This window comes from Micromys minutus (genome assembly GCF_963924665.1).
Source record: "Micromys minutus genome assembly, chromosome: 33".
Lineage (NCBI taxonomy): Eukaryota > Metazoa > Chordata > Mammalia > Rodentia > Muridae > Micromys > Micromys minutus.
Window position 1 is genome coordinate 2,022,855 of NC_137968.1, and position 23,688 is coordinate 2,046,542.

At 43.5% G+C, this 23,688-nt stretch overlaps 1 pseudogene across 1 annotated transcript; it reads left to right on the plus strand.

Annotated features, from left to right (window-relative positions):
* The first annotated feature begins 789 nt into the window (after positions 1 to 789).
* LOC308414202 (prohibitin-2-like) lies at positions 790 to 15,000 on the plus strand (annotated as a pseudogene). Its single transcript has 3 exons — positions 790 to 843; positions 10,128 to 10,287; positions 14,224 to 15,000. The product of its transcript is annotated as a prohibitin-2-like (transcript).
* Positions 15,001 to 23,688: the final 8,688 nt, after the last annotated feature.

The following is a 23,688-nucleotide window of genomic DNA, read 5'->3' on the forward strand; positions in this document are numbered from 1 at the left end:
TCTTCTGGAGCCCACCTGCACCTGCACATACACCCCAACCCCACTCACTCCCTGTCCCTTCATAGTCCCCCTCCACCTTTGCAACCTCTCCCTGCAAAAAAAACAAAGCAAACAAAAAAAAAACAAACACACAAAACCCAAAAAACATCTCTCTATGGAAGCTACAGTGTGTCACAGTGTGTCACAGTGTGTCACAGTGTGTCACAGTGTGTCACAGTGTGTCACAGTGTGTCACAGTGTGTCACAGTTCATCCTTGGTCCACACGTCTTCACTTGTAAATGTGTGTTACAGTGAGTCCTTTGTCTGGTTCAAGGCCTCTGGCTTCTGCTACCCTATCAATACTGGATCCTCACCAGGACCCCTCTCAGATATCCTGTTGTCACCCTGTGTCATGAAAACCCTGCAGCTTTGGATCTGCAGGACTGGCCCCGTCACATGCTCCAGCAGTTCATAGGTGGAATAGATGTTGGGGTGCGCCAACCCAAAACCCTGGATCTGGGTCTGGGCGGTAGCTGAGTTCAGCTCAATCCAGTGCCTCAGCCTGTAAGGGGCAGGGACAGTTCTCCTGGTCTTGAGGCCAGCTCTACTGTGCTGCCTCGATGAGGAATAGAGTCAGAGCTCCTGAGTGTTACAGCCAGTGGGGTGTAGCCAGCTCTGTACAGCCCTTGGGCACTAAAATGATTCCAGGCAGTAACCTAAATCAGGGACGTCCCCATGGCCTTTGATGGTCGCATGGGCCACAGATATTGATATAGAGTCCCCACTACTGCAGGGCCACAGACCCAGACATGGCCCTCAGCTCCGTCATCAGCCAGGACCTCACCATGGTCTCGGGTCGCAGGGTAGGCTACTCAGACCAGACCTCACCACCCTCAAGTCTCTAGCATTGCCTCTTCATCTCTACCATCTCTCCACCATATGCTTGCACACCGTTGGGGTACCAGCATTAGGTGGGTCACCTGACAGGTGGGCCTTTGGGTGGTTCCCATCTGCCCTTGCTGCATGGTGGCAGGCAAGGGTCAGGAACTTTAACTATCGTTGCAACATTTTCGGTAACTTCTGACAGCGCTGGACATGCTATCTTGAAAACTGAGCCTGGCCTCCATTTCCACAGGATGACACATCCTTGGCACCACACACGCAGCCTCAACAGCAGTGATAAGTCCTAGAATCCAGCGTTTAGATTCTAGAATCAGCGTTGGGATGATGCCAGAAATTCGCCAAATGCCGACCACACCCAAAACCTTCCAGGCGTAATTTTGGAGGCGGAATAAATCAGAGAGCCAAAACTGAAAAGCAAACAAACAATCAAAAAAAAAATAAACTTTTATTGAAGTCAGCTTTTCAGACATCACACAGAGTGCCTGAGTTAAGCCTATTTAAGCTTCAGAGAAGCCTTGGAAGAGTTTTGGGATACAAATCACACAGTCTCGGGGAGAGACCATTAACTGCGTTGTAACTCTGGTGCCACTTCTGGCTGGCAGGCTCAGGGAGCTTAGCCTATGCTTCTCCAGAGTGCGGCCCACACCGCAGACTCCCTCGGGAGCTCAGAGACTCGGCACGTACCCTGCCCATGCGTAGCTCAGAATAAAATTATTAACCAAGTATACAGGGTTAAATGGCGCCACTACCACCCACCACAGGTATGTTTACCTGAAACCTGTGAATGTGACTTTATGTGGATAGAGTTCTTGCACATAGAGCTAAACTACTGATCTCCAGATGAGATCTTTCTGAGCAATCCAGATGAAGCTTGGCTCAAGAGAACAAGTCCCCTTATAAGAGAAAGCAGGAGGGGATTGGAGCCACAGAGGTCACATTTTCTGCAGGAAAACGGCGGGGTTAATGCACGGTTAGTGCCCAGCGTTAAGGACAAGAGAGTGCTCTGTCACATGTGGAAACTGTTAACTCCTGCAAGAATGGGGACGTCAGAGAAGACAGCGAGAAAGCATAAGAGATGCGGGATGGGGGAGGGTACAATGACGCTGTCTTCTGGACACGGTAGGCTTGGTGCCCTCATGAAGTGACTACAGCTGTGGCTACCTGCACAAGTCCCAGACAGCACGCTCTCTGATGACAGCGCTACTTAAACTCACTGGATGACGGGGGACGAAGAGAAGGTTGTTCGGGGAGGCGTGTGCAAAGATGGGCTCAAGATGCACAGCCTAATGTAGGGAACTGTCAAAGGGTTAACAAAAGATACTTATAAAGGAAGTCCACAGGAAAACACAGGTAAGAATCACGACTATACAGCCAAAAGCAAGGAAATGTCTAGGGCTACCAGAAGGTGAGGAGTCAAAGGAAAACTCTGTCCTAACGTCTTGCAGGAATTAACATACACGTCCCATGTGTGACTGAGAATTCTGTCTCTCATTCTCAGCGCTGAACATAAACCCTACAGAGACCTTCACTTTAAGCTTCTAGAACTGTGAATGGATAAAATCTCCGTGTTCCGTTATGTGACAGTCTTAATTACATAACCCACACTAGCCTCGAACTTCTCACCTTCCTAGCTGAGGCTCCCGAGTGCCGGAACTAAAGGCTTGCAATTCCACAAGATCAACCCTCCCTTGCTTTAAGCCACCAGGTTTCATCTGGTTTGTTACAACAGCCCCACCAAATGAATGCACTACTTGTGTACATGTGTAATCCTGCTTAATATATTTCCCAATAAAACCTTCAAGTGTCTGTAATATTCATCAAGATGCTTATGACTTGAATATGCTGAATAAAATTCATTAGAAGGTGGTCTGTCTATGTGTGCACCAGAAATAGTTCCCAGGTTCTGTCCTTTTACTTTTTTTTAATTGAACAACTTTATTTTAAAAAAAAAACAAAGATAAATGTGCAGATTTTAAGCATTTTTGCATAAAAGTATACAAATACGTTTTTGTCAGTACTTGGTTTTTTTAAAGGTTTGATATTGTGCATTAAGATCTTACTAGTTACAATGAGCATAAAGTACATGTAAAATAAGATGTAACCTGGAATTAGTCAAAGTTTTATTGGTGTGTTAAGATTAAACATAATGATTTTTCATTTTCTTTTCTTTTTTTTCTTGAACTTCATATAGTCTGTGAGTTGTTTCTGGGGTGTTCTGAGCTTTCTGGGGTTAGTATCCAATCACCAGTGACTGCATATTATGTCTGTTCTTTTGTGACTGGGTTATCTTACTCAGGATGATATTCTCTAGATGCAGCCATTTTTTAGTCAGTACTTGATTTTTTTCAAGGTTTGATAGTATGCCTTGAAAACTTAATAGTTACAATGAGCATAAAGTACATGTAAAACAAAACGTAACATGGAAATAGTTAAAGTTTTCTTGTTTTGTAAATATTTTTTTGTTTTGTTTTGTTTTCTTTATTTCTTGGACTTCATACAGTCTGTGAGTTGTTTCTGGGGGAGTGCAAGCCTCTGGGGTTAGCATCCCACTATCAGTGACTGCATATTATGTCTGTTCTTTTGTGACTGGGTTATCTCACTCAGGATGATCTTCTCTAGATGCAGCCATTTTCTTAAGAATTTCATAAAGTCATTGTTTCTGGTGGCTGAGTAGTACTCCATTGTGTAAATGTACCACAATTTCTGTATCCATTCATCTGCTGAAGGACATCTGGGTTCTTTCCAGCTTCTGGCTATTATAAATAGGGCTGCTATGAACATTGTGGTGCACGTGTCTTTGTTGTATGTTGGAGCTTCTGTCCTTTTGACGAGGTATGAGCAGGTCATACCTGGGAATGGGCTATCTCTCTGAATGATTTGGAAATAGTAAATGTGGTTTGTTTGTTTTTTTGTTTTTTGTTTTTTTTTTTTTTTTTGAATAAAAGATGCTGGGTGCTTGAGAGTTGGCTCAGTAGTGGAAAGACCAGCTGCTCTTTCAGGGGACCCAGTTCAATTCCTAGCTCACAACTGAACTTCATCCTTAACTAGGAGATCTGACTCCCTCTTTTGACCTCAGGCACACAAGAAGTGCACAGACATGTACGCCGGCAAAACACGATCGCCTTAGTGACGGTAGCTATTGCTACCCTGAAGTACCAAGACTTAAGCAACTGAGGAAGGAAGGAATTTGTTTGGCTTGCACTTCCTTATCACGGTTCCTCCTCAAAGGAAGCTAGGGCAGGAACCCAAACAGGACAGGAACCCGGAGGTAGCTGATGCAGAGGCCCTGAAGGAGTGATACTTAGCTGGCTTGCTTAGTTTGCCTATAAAATTCAGGACCACCAGCCCAGGCGGGCACCACCCATAATGAATGAGCTGGGCCTTTCCGCATCTATCACTAATTTAAAAAATACTCCACAAGCTTGCCTGCAGCCTGACCTTATGGGAGCATTTCCTTATTTGAGGTTCCCTTCTCCCAAATGTCTCGAGCCTGTGCCAAATCAACATAAAACTATCCAGCACACCCACATACATAAAAACAAAACCAAAAAGGCTCAATCTAGAGATCAGACACTGGCGTGGTACAGCAGCCAGGCAGAACTGGTCTTCTAGGCCCCGGGTTCAAGAAGATATCAAGTGTTCTGGGCACTTGACCTGTGGAAAGGGAGTCTTTCCTCAGGCTGGAGTTTCCAACCTGCCCTGTTGGCTAGTTTTCACGGGAGGCAGGCTGAAAGTTATAAAATCTTCTGACTCTTGCAGAGACTAGAAGTTTAGATTTTTTTTTTTTTTTATGGAAGTGATGTGTGACCGTCTGTTTCAAGTTTTCAGGCCCAATAAAACACAGACGCTCTGTCCCAAGTCTCTCCTCGTGAGTTCGAACTTCACAAATAAAGGCCGCTCCATTCCAGTTTAGAGGTGAAGAAGAACAACTTCGGCTTCAGAGCACAATGTCTGGGAGAGATATGGGAAATTCCGACCATTTCTCGGTGAACCTTGAACCTCAGCTACAGCTACTTGAGTTATCACATTGCCCTGACACATGGAGTCCTTAAAAAAAAAAAAAAAAAAAAAAAACAGTTTCACTAAGCGAGCGACGTGTCTGGCTTGGTGAATGGCAGCTGTCATCGCAGACTTGACAACTATGACTTTTCTCCTCTGGTTATTCCTACGGTGTGAAGAGATAGCGAGAAAGCAGAGGTAAACTGAGGGACTGCTGAGGGAGGAGAGAGAGGGGATGGGGCGGGAGGCATGGGGGAGTGTGCTCAAAGCATATTTATCTTTAAAGCATAGAAAGCTTGCGTGCAAATGGCCTTGGTTAGCCTCACATAATTTTTAAAACTTGTGCAACAGCCTTCCCTCCTCAGGTCACCTCTGTAGTTGATGCCAAGCTTTTGGGGTTCGTTCAAAGCTGAGGGACCTTACTCTCTCCATTCCTTTCAGGATGACCAGTAGTCACAGACAGTCCCCCATGGTGTTATTGGAGGCTCATGTTCAATCTGTCCTCCCCGAAGTTTGACATTAATGCTCTTAAGTCTGTCATATGTTCAGCTATGACAGAGAAAGACAGTGTAGAGGTTTCTCCATCTTGTATTCTTGCTAAGGCCATGGTCGGTTTGACTAGAAAGTGATCTCCCCAATGAGACGCCCTGTGGAAAATTACCCAACTCTATTCTAGGAATCAAGGTCAAGATACCCCAGATAACTCATCTTAGCTTTTATTAAACTGACTCCTGGAAAACCCCTCCCGTGCAGCTGCTGAGAGAGATACTGGGGTGCGGATTTTGCCTTTAAGAACCCCTTACTCTAAATGCCTCGCTTGGGTCTTGAAAACGTGAGTGTAACCCCAGCTGGGATAAAGACTTCTTATTGGTTATCGTGTGTATGAGTGTTCAACTCTGGTGGACTCTCTATTTTGTGAGTCCTACTGAGATCCCCGAGACTGGACCCCATCGTTTAGGGGCCTCAGGACCCCCAATAGTAGAGAAGCATGTGCCATCTGAAGAAGACTCCGTAGAGAAGCGTGTGCCATCTGAAGAAGACTCCTAAGGAGTGCACACCCAAAGAAGTTCTGGGAGCCCTAGAAAATTCTTCTAGTCAATTGTTGAGCATACTGAAGGTACCTGTCACCGCTCTCCCTACCCCGAAGGTAAACTGAGCGGCATCTGGTCTGAGCACCTCGGAGGTAAGTTTAGCCAGTAGGAGACGCCACCTGCTTAAGACACAGAGGAGAGGTTACATACGACTGTAGATCTTGCTTCCAGAACTGGACTCCCCTGGTCTGTTCAGGTGCATGAACCTGTGGTTACCACCACTGAATGTCTACTGCCTGTCTCTCTGTGCGTCGGTCAGTTCTGTTGGTTGGGGAAACAGATCTAAAATGGAAGGAGGGGGGTAAGCCAAACCTAGAACATGGCCTCTGCCTGCCCTCAACTAGACACACAAGGGCAGTGGCCACTCACCCACATTATGGTGTCCCTCCCTCCCCCAGCAACTGTGGTCATACAGCTGCTGTCACTGTAAAACTTCGGGGTACACCTCAGCTACCAGTTGCCCCAGTACTAACCAATGACTTTATGGAAGACTCACATTCCCGTCTGATTTACAGCCAGTTACCTGGGACCCCCAAATCTCTGGCTGTTCTCTCTCTCTGGGGGACATCGACCGTCCTCCTTCTTCAGCTCCACAGTGCTCCCTTCTGGCCTGCTTGGTCACTTGACTCCCACTCATGGTCCCGAGGTCCTGGTCCTGTTCCCTATGTGGAGGTGGGGGTGGGGCTGCAATCTAAGCAGAAGAAGCAGTTTCCTGAACTGTGCCCTCTCTACTGTCTCCCAGACCCCTCTAAGTAGCTGGTGGTACCCGAGGAAAGGGGCAGTTCTGCCAGCTGCCCACGGAGAAGGAGGAAGTAGATGTTCAACCCCTTCCTCGTTCATGGATTACGTCTCCTTCTCTACCAGTAACTTGTATAACTGGAAGACTCAACCCCCTGCCCCTTTTTCAGAGACACGGAAGGCCCTTATCAGTCTGTTTTCTACACAAGCCAGCCGACTGGGGTAATTGTTGGCAGCTCCTGGACATGCTTACAGCTGAGGAGAGAGACGCAATCCTGATGAGCAGGGTGAGCGGAGGGACACTGCCTAATGCCTGGATAGAGTGAAGCTTCCTGTCTACTCAACCCTGTTTGGATCATAATAGCAACGAAGGTAAGAAGGCATTAGATGTTTTTCTGCCAACCACTATTGGGAGGATTAAAAGTGGCAGGGAGAAAAGCTTCCGACTTATCTGAGGTTAGTAGGTCACTCAAGGCCACTAGGTTCCTGGAAAGGCTCTGTGACACATAGAGTGTATTTACTCCAATCGGCCCAGATGCCACCCCAAACCAGCAAGACACTAACATTGCCTTTGTCGTGCAGTTAGTCTTAGACGTGAGGAGGAAGCTCCAGAAATTAGAGGGATCTTAAGGGACGAATAGGTCTCAAGTGTTGGAAATTGTGCACAAAGTTTACAGTAGCCAAGATTCAGCAACAGGCAGACAGAAAAACTCTCCTGGGTGGTAATTGTTGCTCTTAGGGAAACAGACAAGAGAGGAAATGGGGAAATGGGCCAAGGGAAGGATTCAGAAAGTAACCACCATTGTTTGACCTGAGTGCAGGTCTGTTGGAATTTAGACAAAAACACCCACAAAGTACCCTGCTTGGTATACAATGGCATCCCCATAGCTTTGACCCCTGGGAAGGCCTTTTTGAAACTCTCCAAGCCCTGGGGGGGCTGAATCTCAGCCTCCAAGGCTTACCTGTGCACCCCAGATCAGTCACCTAAACTACCTCCTAGAGGAAGGAGAGGGGACACTTCCATGACTGACTGTCGGCCGTCCTGCAGATTCCTGTTACCACACTGAAAAGACAAGTATGGGAACTGCTGGGCTGGTGAATCCCGCTGGCCTAGGATAAGGGATTTGCTGAGATCGTCAAGCTCCTCTGTGCCAGAACTGGGTGCACTTTCTTTTTGGAATGTACCAGCACTGAGCAATGGTCCTGTGAAGCCTTGAGGAAAACTCTGGTGTCTACCCCAGGCATGGCCCTCTAAGCTGTTGTACATGGATGAGGCCAAAGGGATTCTTATGCTAACCCTGGGACTTTGAGATAGACCCTCAAATAGACCAGTGTCATGTTTGTCCGAGAGACTTGAACTGGTTGCAGCCCAAGGGCCAGCGTGTGTAAAGACCAGATAAGGTATCGTTCACAGATGGGAGCAGTGTCATCCACGATGGAATCAGGCGCGCAGGAGCAGTGGTGGTGACCCGAGATAGGACGACCTGGGTACCATCTTTAAGCGGGGGATTGCCTGGGACACAGACTGGAAGGCAAAGAACGGGCCACATGGGGTAAATAAGGATGATGGGCGTGGCCAATGATAGACATAAGGATGATGGGCGTGGCCAGTGACAGACATAAGGATGATGGGCGTGGCCAATGATAGACATAAGGATAATGGGCATGGCCAATGACAGACATAAGGATGATGGGCGTGGCCAATGACAGACTCATCCTTCCTGGGAGTCTAGGAAGGCAACAGCTTCCAGATCTCCACCAAGTCACCCACGCAGAAGCCACAAAAGCAGCTGAACTCCCCAGACCCAGGTATTTCACTCCAAATTTTGATACCCTGACTGAAGACACCTCTTCTAGATAAGCCACGTGGACTCATGTAAACCCCCAACGTGGAAAAGAAGATCCCACAATGGATCTGGCCCGGGGATCATTTGGGAGTTAAGATTCTACTGAGATCAGGTCTCCTGTGTTTGGCTCTAACTATTTCCTGGTGTTTGTGTATACCTTCTCACACTGGGTGGAAGCCCACTCCTCTAGAAGAGAGTTACTAAGTTACTTCTTCCGGAAATAATTCATGGGTTTGATCTGCCTCTAGCTTTGGGATACAACAACGTTCTGGCCTTCACGCCAAAGTGTCTCAAAAATCTGACAAAAGTATTAAAATAGTAATTGGAAATTACATTGTATATATAGGCTGCAGAGCTCAAATCAGGTAGAAAGGATAAACAGAACTCTTAGGAAGACTAAGCAGACTGGCCCTGACAGGTAGAAATTGAGCTAAACTCCCTCCTTTTTGTCCAGTCCAGGGCTTGATGTACTCCTTAACTATGGGGTTTTTTCCTTTTGAAATTATATTTGGGAGACTACCTCCCATGCTTCCCAACTCTGAGATATTCCTCAGAAAGAAGTATGTAATTTCTCCCTTCTCAAGGCCTTGCAGGGAATCCTGCCCTTTCCCACCTCTGAGCCAGCCCAAATCTTCCAGCCAGGAGACTGGGTTTGTATAAAGAGGAATCCTGCCCAGATCTCAGAACATGGCTGGAAGGGACCCTGTCCAGTTACTCTCCCAGCTTCTGTGAAGGTGGCTGGTGTCATTCCCTGGATACATCACTTCTGATTAAAGATGATGTCTAAGAACAGTCACAGCCAGAACATCACTCGGACTTCAGAACCTTAGAGATAAGAGTGATCTGAGATCATTAATCTGGATTACTGTGTACACCCTTTTCCCCCTTTCTCTCTGTATGAGGACGGGAGCCTACAACCCTCACCGTCCCCCGTCTGGGACTGAGAACGAAGACGCAGAGACACAGAGAAGGTGATAGTGAATCTGACTATGGATGAGCTACCCCAGTTCCATATAGACCTTTGTTCTTTTCTGCCTTCTTTTAGACTGTGGTTGAACTCCACGAAGGGCCGTTGTGCAAACCCACCTTTTGAGAGAGAAATACAGGCAGTCTCTGTTCACCTGATTTCCATGGATGACCACCTTAGTGTCAGAACTAGCCAGACAATCGACTCTTATTCTAATAAAGGAACATCAACTCCTCGACTGCATGCCCAACGACATTAAAAAGGAAATTAAGCTCAGTTAAGTTACTGGCCCTGAGGACTAACTGTGCCCTCTTAGAAAAGGACAAGCCAGTGATTTGACTCTTGCTCATAGAACCAGTGGGAGTGTGACTGTGCGAGGCAGTGCTAAGGTTCCTCCATCTTGTATTCTTGCTGAGGCCATGTTAAACTTGACTAGAATTTGGTCTCTTTGATGGTAATCCCCAAGAAAAATTATCCAAGTCTATCCTAGAAAGTCAATTTCATGTTGCCCCAGACAACTTAATCTCAGCCTCTGTTAAACTTTCTTCCTGTACAGTATCAACCCATACAGATAACTGCTTATCTTGGGTTCTGTTACACAGCTTGCTGGTGCAAAGCTCTCCGTGACAGTGCTCGTGTCCCAGATACCTGAGTGTAGTCCCAGCCATCTGGAGACTTTCCAGATGGCCATAGACTGTGTCCGAGTGGTCATCTCTGGTGGACTGACTGTCCATCACACAGCCCCTCTGGACACACAGTATGGTAAGATCCAGTGGTCCGCTCAGCTTCCTTGAGCCTTTTTAAAAACTATATCTTTATTTAATGTATATGCGCACACTGTAGCTGTCTTCAGACACACCAGAAGAGGACACTGGATTCCATTACAGATGGTTATGAGCCACCATGTGGTTGCTGGGAATTAAACTCAGGGCCCCCCCAGAGGAGCAACCAGTGCTCTAACCACTGAGACATCTCTCCAGCCCTTCCTTGAGCCTTTAAGCCCTGCTGCTGTCTGAATAATTTAGGACTTTTAGGAGCCTTGGGTAAGAGGCATTTAATTTCTTGAAGGAATACAAGTAGGACCACCACACAGGCTTTCCTGGATGATTTAAAATATGTCAACGACCAAGAAGGTTCTAGAAACTCATCTCATTGTCTTCCTGTATTCTCGCTGTAAAAAAGAGAGAGAGAGATTAGTTCCTCAAGGACTCTAGATATGATAGCATAATCTTCAAGGAAAAAATGCCCTTAAAATCCAGACTTTGAAGTCAGCACAGGAGAAAGAAACTACTGGTCTTCAGTTGCTGCAAACAATACTAGTCAGCCAGGGAAAAGACAAGTCTGCAGGGCATAGGCAAGAGATAGGTTTTCTGTTGAGAAGAGGAACAGGTGCTCTTCCACATTGCAAAGGGGACAGCACAAAGCTTCCAAAAAGCTCCCTCCCCTGGAGATCAGGAGGTGTCCCTTCCTCTCAGTGGGGCTCAACAAAGTACATTCCTAAGTCCTCTCAGGAATGTGGTTTCCATCTCAGCTTCTCACAAGTGACCAATAGCACCCTGTCTACTGCAGGGAGCTGCACAGCTCCAAAGAGGAAAAATGTGTTTGCTTTGGAAAGCAGGCAATGCGCTCATAAATTTGCACTTTAAAATTGAGAAATGTCCTTGAGCAAAAACTGCCAACTCCCTGAAGAAAAGATAAAGGCACTTTTATTCTGCCCAGAGCAGAAAGATCCTGGCTGTTCTAACAGGACGACAGCCTTGTACCGTTATCTAAGAATTTGTTCCACATTTTGTAAATCCTTCTAGCCAGGCTGACTGATTAGATAGTTAACTGCGATATCGAGTTATGGCGTTTACTCAGCAAGGGTTTTGAAATGTGCTCTTGTGTGTGCTAACTAGTGACCTAGAGAAACTGTTTCTCTTAAGGCTCACGGAGGCGTGGAATGGCTGTGCTCTGGGTTCGTAGTTCAGTACCCAGGGCATGTTGAATACAAAGCAAGTCCAGCCCTACCATTTGTGGTTCTGGCATGAACAATAGAAAAGGGGGCAGAGCTCCTTATTCTATTGTCTCTGTTGAAACTCGAGTCTGTTTTTCAGTCTCAGAGATGAAGATGTTAAGACAATGCCTTTCACTGTTTTTTTTTCCCCCCAGATCTCCATAACTTCTTAATATTATGTTTTTATTAATTCTTTGAGACGTTCATACACTGCATTTTTATCCCGTTCATCCTCTACCTGCTACTCATGACTCCCCCCAAATCAACTCCCAATTTTGTGTCCACCCCTTTTTAAAATTAGCCCACTGAGTCCGATTTGTGCTGCACATATACTAGTGGGAGCAAGCCCATGGGGGAGTATGGTCAACCTACCAAGGGCTTAAAGAAAGCTGCCCCTCTCTTCCTCAGCAGCTGTTAATGGTTCTGTCGATAATCCCTCTTATATATAAAATATTTTATGATATATGTCAGTAGTTCCTCAGTTGGCTATGGAAGTCCATTTTAAGGTTTTTAATAGTGAGACTATGTTAATAAACAACCAGCCCAGACTTTTCAAAGAAAGGAAAGCGCGAAGGAAAACGCTGAAATCACTACCAGGTCGTATTCTCAAGATGTTTTCTACTTTCAAGTCATAATGGTGAAACCAAGCACAGGACCTGAGGAAATCTATTTCATTCTCTAGCCTTAGAGGTGAGGAATGTGGCCAGCAGACTTTCATCATCTACATATTCAAAGTGGTCCTGAGAGGAAAGCCATTTCAAAAGGTGGACATTACAGACTGGCCCTCTTACTGCAGCTACCTGTTAACTGTCACGGGATTTGCAAAATATAATTCATGAATTAATACATGTTGGCTCTATAAATGATGAACTTCTGGGTCTTCTCTATTTTGAGTATAATAGCTGTGCCTCTAATGTTTTGATGATGACTTTTTAATACACATATTAATATATCTTTATTCTAATCACATCATTGTGTTTCTGAGGTTGACCTTGAACTTCTGATACGGGGTTACTTCCTTCTTATGGATACTAAAATACAAAAACTCTAATCAGAGTGACCAAAATACAATATTCCATAAGTGGATGGGGCAGACCTAAGATCCAGCCTACAGTGTTCCGTAACAGAATCACTTGGAGTAGTTACAGCCAAGGTTTTAATAACAACACCCTAGGCTTTTGTCGTTTGTGTACACAGATAAATACACATAATCAGACATGGATAAGAATTCTAAAGTTAAAGGCAAATGCATCTCAATTTAAATGCTACACTGGTTGTTATCATCTCTTACTGCTTAAAACAGAAATGAAAATGTTAAACTATCCTTTCTTTCACATTTGAAGCTGTTCATGTTTCCCTTTATGTTTTATTACTTACTTTGTATCTGTGCAAGAACATGTGTGTGCCATGTCACACGTGTGAAAGTCAGATGATGACTCTCAGGAGCTGTCTTTTCCCACCATGTGGGTCCTAAGGATGGAGCCCAGGTAGTCCAGCATGGTGTCCAGCACCTTTCCCTGCTAGCCCATCTCTCCAGTCCCATGTTTCCATTTCTTCCCAATGTTCCCACAGAATTGTGTCCTGTTAATGGTTCTGTCGATAATCCCTCTTATATATAAAATATTTTATGATATATGTCAATAGTTCCTCAGTTGGCTACGGAAGTCCATGAAAAAGCTTCTTTTTCATGTTGGCAGTGACTAGGAATCAAACCTCAGGCCTCACATATAGTAGGTAAAAACTCTACCGCTGTATTATACTCTTTCTCCATCTTTGTTTCTCTGTCTCTGTGTGTCTCTCTCATCTCTGTCTCTCTGACTCTCCCTGTGTCTCTCTCTGTTCCTATATCTTTATATGTCTCTTTCTGTCTCCTGTCTCTGTCTCTCTATCTCTGTGTATCTCTCTCTCGCTCTCTCTCTCTCTCTGTGTGTGTGTGTGTAGAGGTGTACGTATGTGCATGCACATGTATTGGTATATATGAAGACCAGATGTCTTCCTCCCTAGGTTTTCACCCTGCTTTGTAAGACATGGTCTATTATTGAACCCTGGAACTTACTCGTGCTTCTAGCTGGCTGGCCAGTGATTTAGAAGGATCTGCCCCATCTCTATTCTCTTCTCCTGGCTTCAGCCTGATAACTGACATCCAAACTCAGGTACTTTCATGCTCGAAGCCTTACGTCGGTCTTCTATCATCTGGGGTCGGTGGCGCGACCCTGTAATTCCAATACTTTGGAGACGGAAGCTGCGAGGTTAAGGGCTCAGTGTCATCCTTGGCTGCACAGCAGAGGAAGATCATTAGATTACCGTCCGATACTTTGTATCTCTTTCGTCATATTAAAGGCAGCAGACTTGCCCTTTAGGCTTAAATACACAATTAAGGAAATTGTATCAATCTTAATTTCATTACGCACCTGCCAATTTTCTCTTAAGTAAAATGTTTCTAATCAGCACATGCTATAAATGCATTTTAGACAAAATTTGGAACACAGCCTATTGGAGTTATGAAAAAAAAAAAATCTCTGCCAAATCTAAACAGCTGTCAGACCTTCATCCTTTTTAAACTTCAGCTATTTATCCATTAAAAACAAAACAAAACAAAATAAAATAAAACTCTTGAAGGCCCCCAATCCTCGTGTGCAAGGCGAGAGTAAGGTAGAAGCTGGCAGGCAGCACCTCCAGACCGTTGGTGCCTCAGCCTTCAGAAGGACCAGACTTGGCCCAGAACCTAAACTTAGTGGGACGCCTGCCCGCCAGGCCTCGGGGTCTGAGCACAGCGCTGAAGCTGCTGCTGGGGGCAGGGCAGTGGCCTACAGCATCCTTGAATCTGCCTTCACAGTGGAAGGCAGTCATAGAGCCGTCTTCTTTAATTGTATTGTTGACATGTGACAGGACACAATCCTAGCGGAAGACCTTCCCTTCAGAATCCCCTGGTTCCAGAACCCCATCATCTATGACGTTCAGGCCAGACCTCGAAAAATCTCCTCCCCCACAGGTTCCAAAGACCCGCAGATGGTGAACATGCCTTGACCCCATGCCCAGGAGCTTCCAGCATGTACCAGAGTCTAGGGCTACACTATGAGGAGCGAATGTTACTGTCCATTGTCAGTGAGGTGGCCAAGCTCAGTACCTGCCAGCCCATTACCCAGCGCGCTGAAGAGAGCTGACAGAGTGTGCCATGGCCTTGAGCCTCATCCTGGATGAGGCTACCACGGAGCCGAGCTTCAGCCAAGAGTACACAGCAGCTTTAGAAGCCAAACAAGTGGCCCAGAAGGCCCAGGTTTTGGTCTGAGAAAGCAGAGCAGGAACAGCGACAGAAGACTGCAGGATGAGGGGAAGGTGCTTGGAGAAGCAGTGAGCGAGAATCCTGGCTATATAAAGTTCCGAAAGATCCAGGCCGCCCAGGACATCTCTGAGACGATTGCCAAGTCACAGACAACCTTGTGCTGAATCTACAGGATGAAAGCTTTACTCGGGAGTAAAAATCGAGTGTGGACATCAAGGATCTCACCACCATAGAAGTTGGCTCATTTCTCCAGTTTGGAGGAGCTAGCTAGGGGGTCAAGCACACCCCACCCTGACACAGCTACATGTGACGGATTCTTCTGCATCCGCGCTCAAGACTGAAGACCAACCCTTTCAGAGGGTTTTCCTCCTTCCTGTACGGGGCACAGTGTGATTTCTCAGTGATTTTATATAGCAGTGTCCCTCTCCCAGAATGGGGGAAGATAACTACCATGCCAGGAATTCTCAATAAAATTTTTATTACTTAAAAAATAAAAAGCTATTAAAGACTCTGTCTTCCCAGGCTCTTTAGTTCATTTAAAAATTAAAATTTACATGTTAGCTCAAATTTTAAATGCATAATTGAAAGCCACTGTGAAATATTTTGAGACATTATCACAGAAATTACTAAAAATAATTAAATTGATATAAGTGATTATAATTCAATCATCACATCAATTTCAGAGTATATTTGACAAACATTATTAGCAAATGAGATTGCTGGGTTCCTATTACTTAATTTACAGAAAAATAACAACTTTTTGGTTGTAATGCAAGTACTGCCATAAAGGTATACTATTCTTTTTGATAAATCTATTTGTTTCAATTTTTGGTATTCGTTGCCTAGGGAGAAAATGTATGCAGCAAAAATGAAAACAGAAGCCAGAGCCAAAGCTGGCCCACCACCATCAGGACTCATGGCCTGCCCACAAAGCTGCTGAGTACCCAGAGGGTCCTCAGGAGGCTTCTCCCTCCTGAGCCCATGGTAGTTCAGTGCTGCCTGGGAAAAAAACTCTCCTGGTCTCCATCTGTGCCCAGAGCCAGAACGAGATCACCACCACCAGGAGAGTAGCTCCAGACACAGACAACAAGATCACATCGCATCACAGATAACAAGATGGCAAGAGACAAGTGTAAGAACCTAAGCAACAGAAACCAAGACAACCTGGCAACATCAGAACCCAGTTCCCCCACCACAGCAAGTAGAGGGTATCCCAACACACCAGAAAAACAAGATTTGGACTTAAATTATACTTCATGTTGATGATGAAGGGCCTCTAGAAGTGCATGAGTAACTCCCTTAAAGAAACACATGTAAGCAAGGAAAAGCCTTTAAAGAGGAAACACAAAAATCACTTAAAGAGCTACAGGAAAACACAACCAAACAGGTGAAGGAATTAAAAATTGAAATAGAAACAAAAAGAAATTATAAAAGAAAGACAACCCTGGAGACAGAAAACCTAAGAAGGAGATCAAGAGTCATAGATGGAAAACAAGAGATGGAAGAGAGGATCTCAGGGCAGAAGATACCATAGAAAACATTGACACAACAGTCAGAGAAAATGCAAAAATCAAAAGGCTCCTAACCCAAAATATCCAGGAAAACCAGAACCCAATGAGAAGACCAATCCTAAGGATAATAGGTGTAGAAGAGAGCAAAGACCCCCAACTAAAAGGCCCACTAAATATCTTCAACAAAATTATAGAAGAAAACTTCCCTAACCTAAAGAAAGAGATGACCATGAGCATACAAGAAGCCTACAGATCTCCAAATAGATTGAACCAGAAAATAAATTCCTCCCAACACATAATAGTCAAAATAGCAAAGGTTCAAAACAAAAAAAGAATACTAAAATCAGTAAGGTAAAAGGACAAGTAACATATTAAGGCAGGCCAAACAAAATTACACCAGACTTCTCAGTAGAAACTAGTAAAGCTAGAAGATAGTGGAATAATGTCATACAGACCCTAAGAGAACACAAATTCCAGCCCAGGTTACTATATCCAGCAAAACTCTCAATTGCCATAGATCAAACCAAGATATTACAGGACAAAACAAATGTACACAATACCTGTTCACAAATCTAGCCCTACAAAGGATAATAAATGGAAAACTCCAACACAAGGAGAGAAACTATACCGTAGGAAAAGCAAGAAAATAATCTTTTTGCAATAAACCCAAAAGAAGAAAACCACACAAACATAATTCTACCTCTAACAACAAAAATAACAGGAAACAACAATCACTATTCCTTTATATCTGTTAACATCAATGGACTCAATTTCCAAATAAATAGACATAGACTATCAGACTGGATGCTTAAACAGTGTCCAGCTTTTTGCTGCATACAAAAAACTCATCTCTGTGACAAACAGTACCTCAGAATAAAAAGAAAAACTTTCCAAGAAAACAGTCCCAAGAAACAAGCTGGAGTAGCCACTCCAATCTTGAATAAAATAGCTTTTCAACCAAAAGTTATTTTAAAAGATAAGGAAGAACACTTTGTACTCATCAAAGAAAAAAGTCTATCCAGATGAACTCTCAATTCTGATCATCGATGCTCCAACTACAAGGGCACCCACATTTATAAAAGAAACTTTACTAAAGTTCAAAGTATATATTGCACCACACAGAATAACAGTGGGAGACTTGGACACCACACTCTCATCAATAGACAGATCATGAAAACAGAAAGTAAACAGACACAATGAAACTAACACAAGCTATGAGCCAAATGGTTTAACAGACATCTACAAAACATTTCATCCTAAAACAAAACAATACACCTTCTTCTCAGCACCTCAGGGTACCTTCTGCAAAACTGACCATATAATCGGTCACAAAACAGGCCTCAACAGATACAAGAAGATTGAAATAATCCCATGAATCCTATCAGATCACCACAGGCTAAGGCCGGCCTTCAATAATAACAAAAATAACAAAAAGCACATAAACACATGGAAGCTGAACAATGCTCTACTCAATGATAGCATGGTCAAAGAAAAAATAAAAAAAGAAATTAAAAATGTTTTAGAGTTTAATGAAAGGCACAACATACCCAAAGTTATGGGATACGATGAAAGCAGTACTAAGAGGAAAACTCACAGAACTAAGTGCGTCCAAAAAGAAATTAGAGAGAGCATACACTAGCAGCTTGACAGCACACCTGAAAGCTCTAGAACAAAAAGAAGCAGATGTATCCCAAAAGCGTAGACAGCAGGATATAATCAAACTCAGAGCTGAAATCAACTAAGTAGAAACAAAAAGAACTATACAAAGAATCAACAAAACCAGGAGCTGATTATTTGAGAAAATCAAAAAGATTGATAAACCCTTAGCCGGATTAACTAGAGGGCACAGAGATAGTATCAAAATTAACAAAATCAGAAGTGAAAAGGGAGACAGAACAATAGAAATTGGGGAAGTTCACGAAATCATTAGATCCTACTACAAAAGCCTATAGTCAACAAAACAAGAAAATCTGAATAAAATGGACAATTTTCTAGACAGATACCAGGTACTAAAGTTAAATCAGAATCAGATAAACCATCTAAACAGTCCCATAACCCTTAAATAAATAGAATCAGTCATCAAAATACTCCCAGCCAAAAAAGCCCAGGACCAGATGGGTTCAGTGCACAATTCTATCAGACCTTCAAAGAAGACCTAATACCATTACTCTCCAAACTATTCCACAAAATAGAAAGAGAAGGAACACTACCCAACTCATTCTTCAAAGCTACAATTTTGCTCATACCTAAACCACCCAAAGACTCTACAATGAAAGAAAACTTCAGGCCACTTTCCCTCATGAACATAGATGCAAAAATAATAAGTCTTACAAACTGAATCTAAGAAAACATCAAAACGATCATTCACTATAATCAAGTAGAATTCATCCCAGAGATTCAGGGATGGTGCAATATACAGAAATCCATCAACTTAATCTACCATATAAACAAACTCAAGGAAAAAAAATGATCATCTCATTAGATGCTGACAAAAACATTTTACAAAATTCATACCCCTTCATAGTAAAGGTTTTGGAAAGATCAGGAATCCAAGGCCCATACATAAACATAGTAAAAGCAACATACAGCAAACCAGAAACCAACATCAAACTAAATGGTGAGAAACTTGAAGCAATCCCACTAAAATCAGGGACTCAACAAGGCTGCCCACTCTCCCCCTACCTATTCAATACAGTACTGGAAGTCCTGGCTGGAGCAATTAGACAGCAAAAGGAGGTCAAAGGAGTAGAAATTGGAAAGGAAGAAGTAAAAACATCACTATTTCCAGATGATATGATAGTGTACTTAAGTGACCCCAAAACATCCATCAGAAAACTCCTGCAGCTGATAAACAACCTCAGAAATGTGGTTGAATATAAAATTAACTCAAACAAATCAGTAGCCTTCCTCTATTCAAAGGATAAACAGGCTGAGAAAGAACTTAGGGAAATGACACCCTTCACAGTAGTCCCAAATAATATAAAATACCTGTTGTGCCGCTAACCAAAAACATGAACGATCTGTATGACAAGAAGTTCAAGTCTCTGAAGAAAGAAACTGAAGAAGATCTCAGAATATGAAAAGGTCTCCCGTGCTCATGGATTAGCAGGATCAACATAGTAAAAATGGCCATTTTGCCAAAAGCAATCTACAGATTTAATGCAATCCCCATCAAAATTCCAACTCAATTCCTCATAGAGTTGGAAAGAGCAATTGCAAATTCACTTGGAATAACAAAAATCCAGGATAGTGAAAACTATTCTCAACAATAAAAACTTCTGGGGGAATAACTATCCCTGACCTCAAGCTGTATTACAAATCAATCGTGGAAAAAAAAAAAAAAAAAAAAAAACATGGTATTGTACAGACAGGCAGGTAGATCAGTGGAACAGGATTGAAGACCCAGAGATGAACCCACACACCTATGGTCACTTGATCTTTGACAAAGGAGCTAAAAACATTCAATGGAAAAAGGACAGCCTCTTCGACAAATGGTGTTGGTTCAACTGGCAGTCAGCATGCAGAAGAATGAAAATCAGTGTACAAAGCTCAATTCCAATTGAATCAAAGATCTCCACATAAAACCAGGTACACTGAAACTAATAGCAGGGAAAGTGGGGAAAAGCTTAGAACACATTAGCACAGGGAAAATTTTCCTGATCAGAACACCAATGGCTAATGCTTTAAGATCAAGAATTGACAAAGGGAACCTCATGAAACTGCAAAGTTTTTATAAAGCAAATGACACTATCAAGAGATAAAAACAGCAACCAACAGATTGGGAAAGGATCTTTACCAATCCTACATCTGATAGAGGGCTGGTATCCAATATATCCTAAGAACTCAATAAGTTAGACTTCAGAGAATCAAGTAATCCTATTTTTAAAATGTGTATATAGCTATACAAAGAATTCTCAACTGAGGAAAACTGAATGGCTGAGAAGCATCTAAGGAAGTGCTCAACATCCCTAGTCATCAGAGAAATGCAAATCAAAACAACCCTAGGATTCTACCTCACACCAGTCAGAATGGCTAAGATCAAAAACTCAGATGACAGCAGATGCTGGTGAGAATGTGAAGAAAGAGGAACATTTCTCCATTGTTGGTGGGATTTCAACCTGGTACAACCACTCTGGAAATCAGTCTTGGGGTTCCTCAGAAAATTGGACATAGTACTACCTAAGACCCAGTTATACCACTCCTGGGCATATTCCCAAAAGAAGCTCCAACATCTCACAAGGACACATGCTCCACCATGTTCATAGCAGCCTTATTTATAATAGCCAGAAGTTGGAAAAAACCCAAATGTCCTTCAACAAAGGAATGGATACAGAAATTGTGGTACATTTACACAATGGAGTACGACTCAGTTATTAAAAACAATAACTTCATGAAATTTTAAGGCAAATGAATGAATCTAGAAAATATCATCCTGAGTGAGGTAACACACTCACAAAAGAACACACATAGTATGCACTCACTGATAATCAGATAGTAGCCCAAAAACCTTGGAATACCCAATAAACAATTCACAGACCACATGAATCTCAAAAAGAAGGAAGGGTAGAATGTGGATGCCTCAGTCCTTTTTAGAAGGGAGAACAAAACACATGGGAGGAAATACAGAGACAAATAAAGGATCAGGGATCGAGAAACTATCACTCAGAGACGGCCTCACCTGTAGATCCACCCCATATGCAGCCACCAAACCCAAGCATTATTGGTGATGCTAAGAAGTGCTTACTCAGAGGCTCTGCCACAGTCATACAGATACAGAGGAGAATGCTTGCAGCTAACCATCAGACTGAACACGGAGACCCCAATGCAGAAGCTAGAGAAAGGACTGAAAGAGCTGAAAGGGTTTGTAACCTCATGAGAAGAACAACATTATCAACCAACCAAAACCTCCAGAGCTCCCAGGGACTAAAACACCAACCAATGAGCACACATGGAGAGACCCATGGCTCCAGGTGCATGTGTAGCAGAGGATGGCATTGTCTGGCATCAATGGGGGAAGAGACCTTTCTTTGATCCGGTGAAGTCATGTTTTCCCAGTGTAGGGGAATGCCAAGGTGTTTAGGTGGAGAGGGTGGTTGGGAGAGCACCTTCATGGAAGCAAGTAAGGGGAAAGGGATTGGAGGGGGGAAAGGGGATAACATTTGAAATATAAATACAGAGAATATCTAATAAAAAATAAAAACAGAAATGAAGCTCCATTAATTAAAAAATATATAAACTGTTGCTGCTTTAATTGTGAAGATTCTGTGGTTTTTGGTTAGCCAGGGCTGAGGAATCAGCTGTGATTAACAAGATACCAGAACTACTAAAGCAAAACCTTTGCATTACTGGGACTATTGATGCTGGTCAGCTGCAGCTAAGAAATTAGCGGTGATTAAGAAGAGACCAGCATCACTGAGGTGAAATCTTCTGGGAAGTGATTTCTGAGAGCACACAGAGGCTGTGTTCTAGAGATGGCCAAGGTTGTACCTCATGCTGTGGCTGGACTTGGTAATGTGTAAGAGTTATCCAAGTGGTACTGGTTTTGAAGTATGAAGGGTTCATGGAGAGCAGCTGAGGCTCGGTACTGTGAGAGGCCATGGAGGGCCATTGGTAAAGGTGCAGCCTCAGTTGCAGACAGCAGTGTTTTGGAAATGCCTGTGCCATGAGATGACCGCCTAGAACAGCAGCAGCAGTGGAGAACAGGCAGCTGGAGCCTAGAAGACAAGGTGTGTGCTACAAAGGGCAGAGCTGGAGAAGTGACCCAAGCCCTTGGAGGAGCCCAGAAGTTCATAAGTGGATCCCAGACATTGGATGGTTAGAGTTTGATTTTGCTTTTGATTGTGACTGTGCCCTGATATCTTTCCCTCTTGAAGGAAGAACTGTAGCCCACAGTTAAGAGACTTTGAATTGTAAAAGGACTTTGATTTTTAAAAGAGACTGGATATTTTAAAGATATTGCAATTTTAATATGTAAGAATTTTTAAAGACTGTGAGACTGTTAAAGTTATTTAGATCTTGGGGATGAACAAGAAAGTAAGGGTTGAAGCTTAATAGTGATGTGTTTGTGTGTCAAATTGACAAGGGTCAGTTGTACTGGCTGGTTTTGTGTCAACTTAACACAAGCTGGAGTTATCACAGAGAAAGACTGTAAGGCATTTTCTCAACTAGTGATGGGGAGGGGCAGCCCATTGTGGGTGGAGCCATCCCTGGCCCAGCCCATTGTGGGTGGAGCCATCCCTGGGCTGGTAGACCTGGGTTCTATAAGAAAGCAGGCTGAGAAAGCCAGGGGAAGTAAGCCAGTAAGTAACATCCCTCCATGGCCTCTGCATCAGCTCCTGCTTCCTGACCTGCTTGAGTTCCAGTCCTGACTTCCTTTGGTGATGAACAGCAATGTGGAAGTGTAAGCTGAATAAACCCTTTCCTCCCCAACTTGCTTCTTGGTCATAATGTTTGTGCAGGAATAGAAACCCCAACTAAGAAACTCACCTATAGTCCTAGTCCAGCAGGTGGAAATTCAAGGTCATTATTGCCTGCATAGCAAGTTTGAGGCCACCCTGGGACACTTGAGATCCTGTTTCATAATAGATGACAGACAGATGGAGTGATAGATAGATAGATAGATAGATAGATAGATATATAGATAGATGATAGATAGATAGATGATAGATAGATAGATAGATAGATAGATGATAGATAGATGAGACTCAACATACATCTTCAGAGAACCACAAATCAAAGCAACAGGAAATCACCTTCCGCTAGCACAGATACCACACAGAATACTACAACCCAAAGGCTGGAGGAGCAATGTGGAGAGGTGACAGGAACTTGGACTATTTAGGGTTGGTGGCATGAGCACTTGGGAAGCTGAGGCAGGAGAACACAGGCTTGGGGGTCCTGTTTCCACAAAGTAAAACTTAGCAGAGCTGGCTGAACACAAAACCATCCTGGAAGTCAATCTGGCAGCTTATCGGAAAACCTGGCTGACTCTGATTCTGCAACCTTGTTCCTCACGTTGACACAAATAACCAAGAACTGTATACATATGTCCACCTAAAATCCTGACTGGAAGTAACTATAGCAACCTTCTTCAGATCAATATTCAGAGAGAAAGGGTCTGTATAGTCCCAGTACCTAAAACAATCGTTTCTGGTAGCTACTACATGTTCAGCGAATGTCTGTTGATTAAGCAAATGAATAAACACATCTTTTCAAATAATTTAGTGGGTCAGGCAAAGTGACAAACACCTTTAATTTTAGCACTTGGGAGGCAAGGCAGGTTGTCCTCTGTGAATTCGAGGCCAGCCGGGTCTCTGCAATGTGTTCCAAGCCAGCCAAGATTGCATAGTGAGACCTGGTCAAAAGTCAAAATT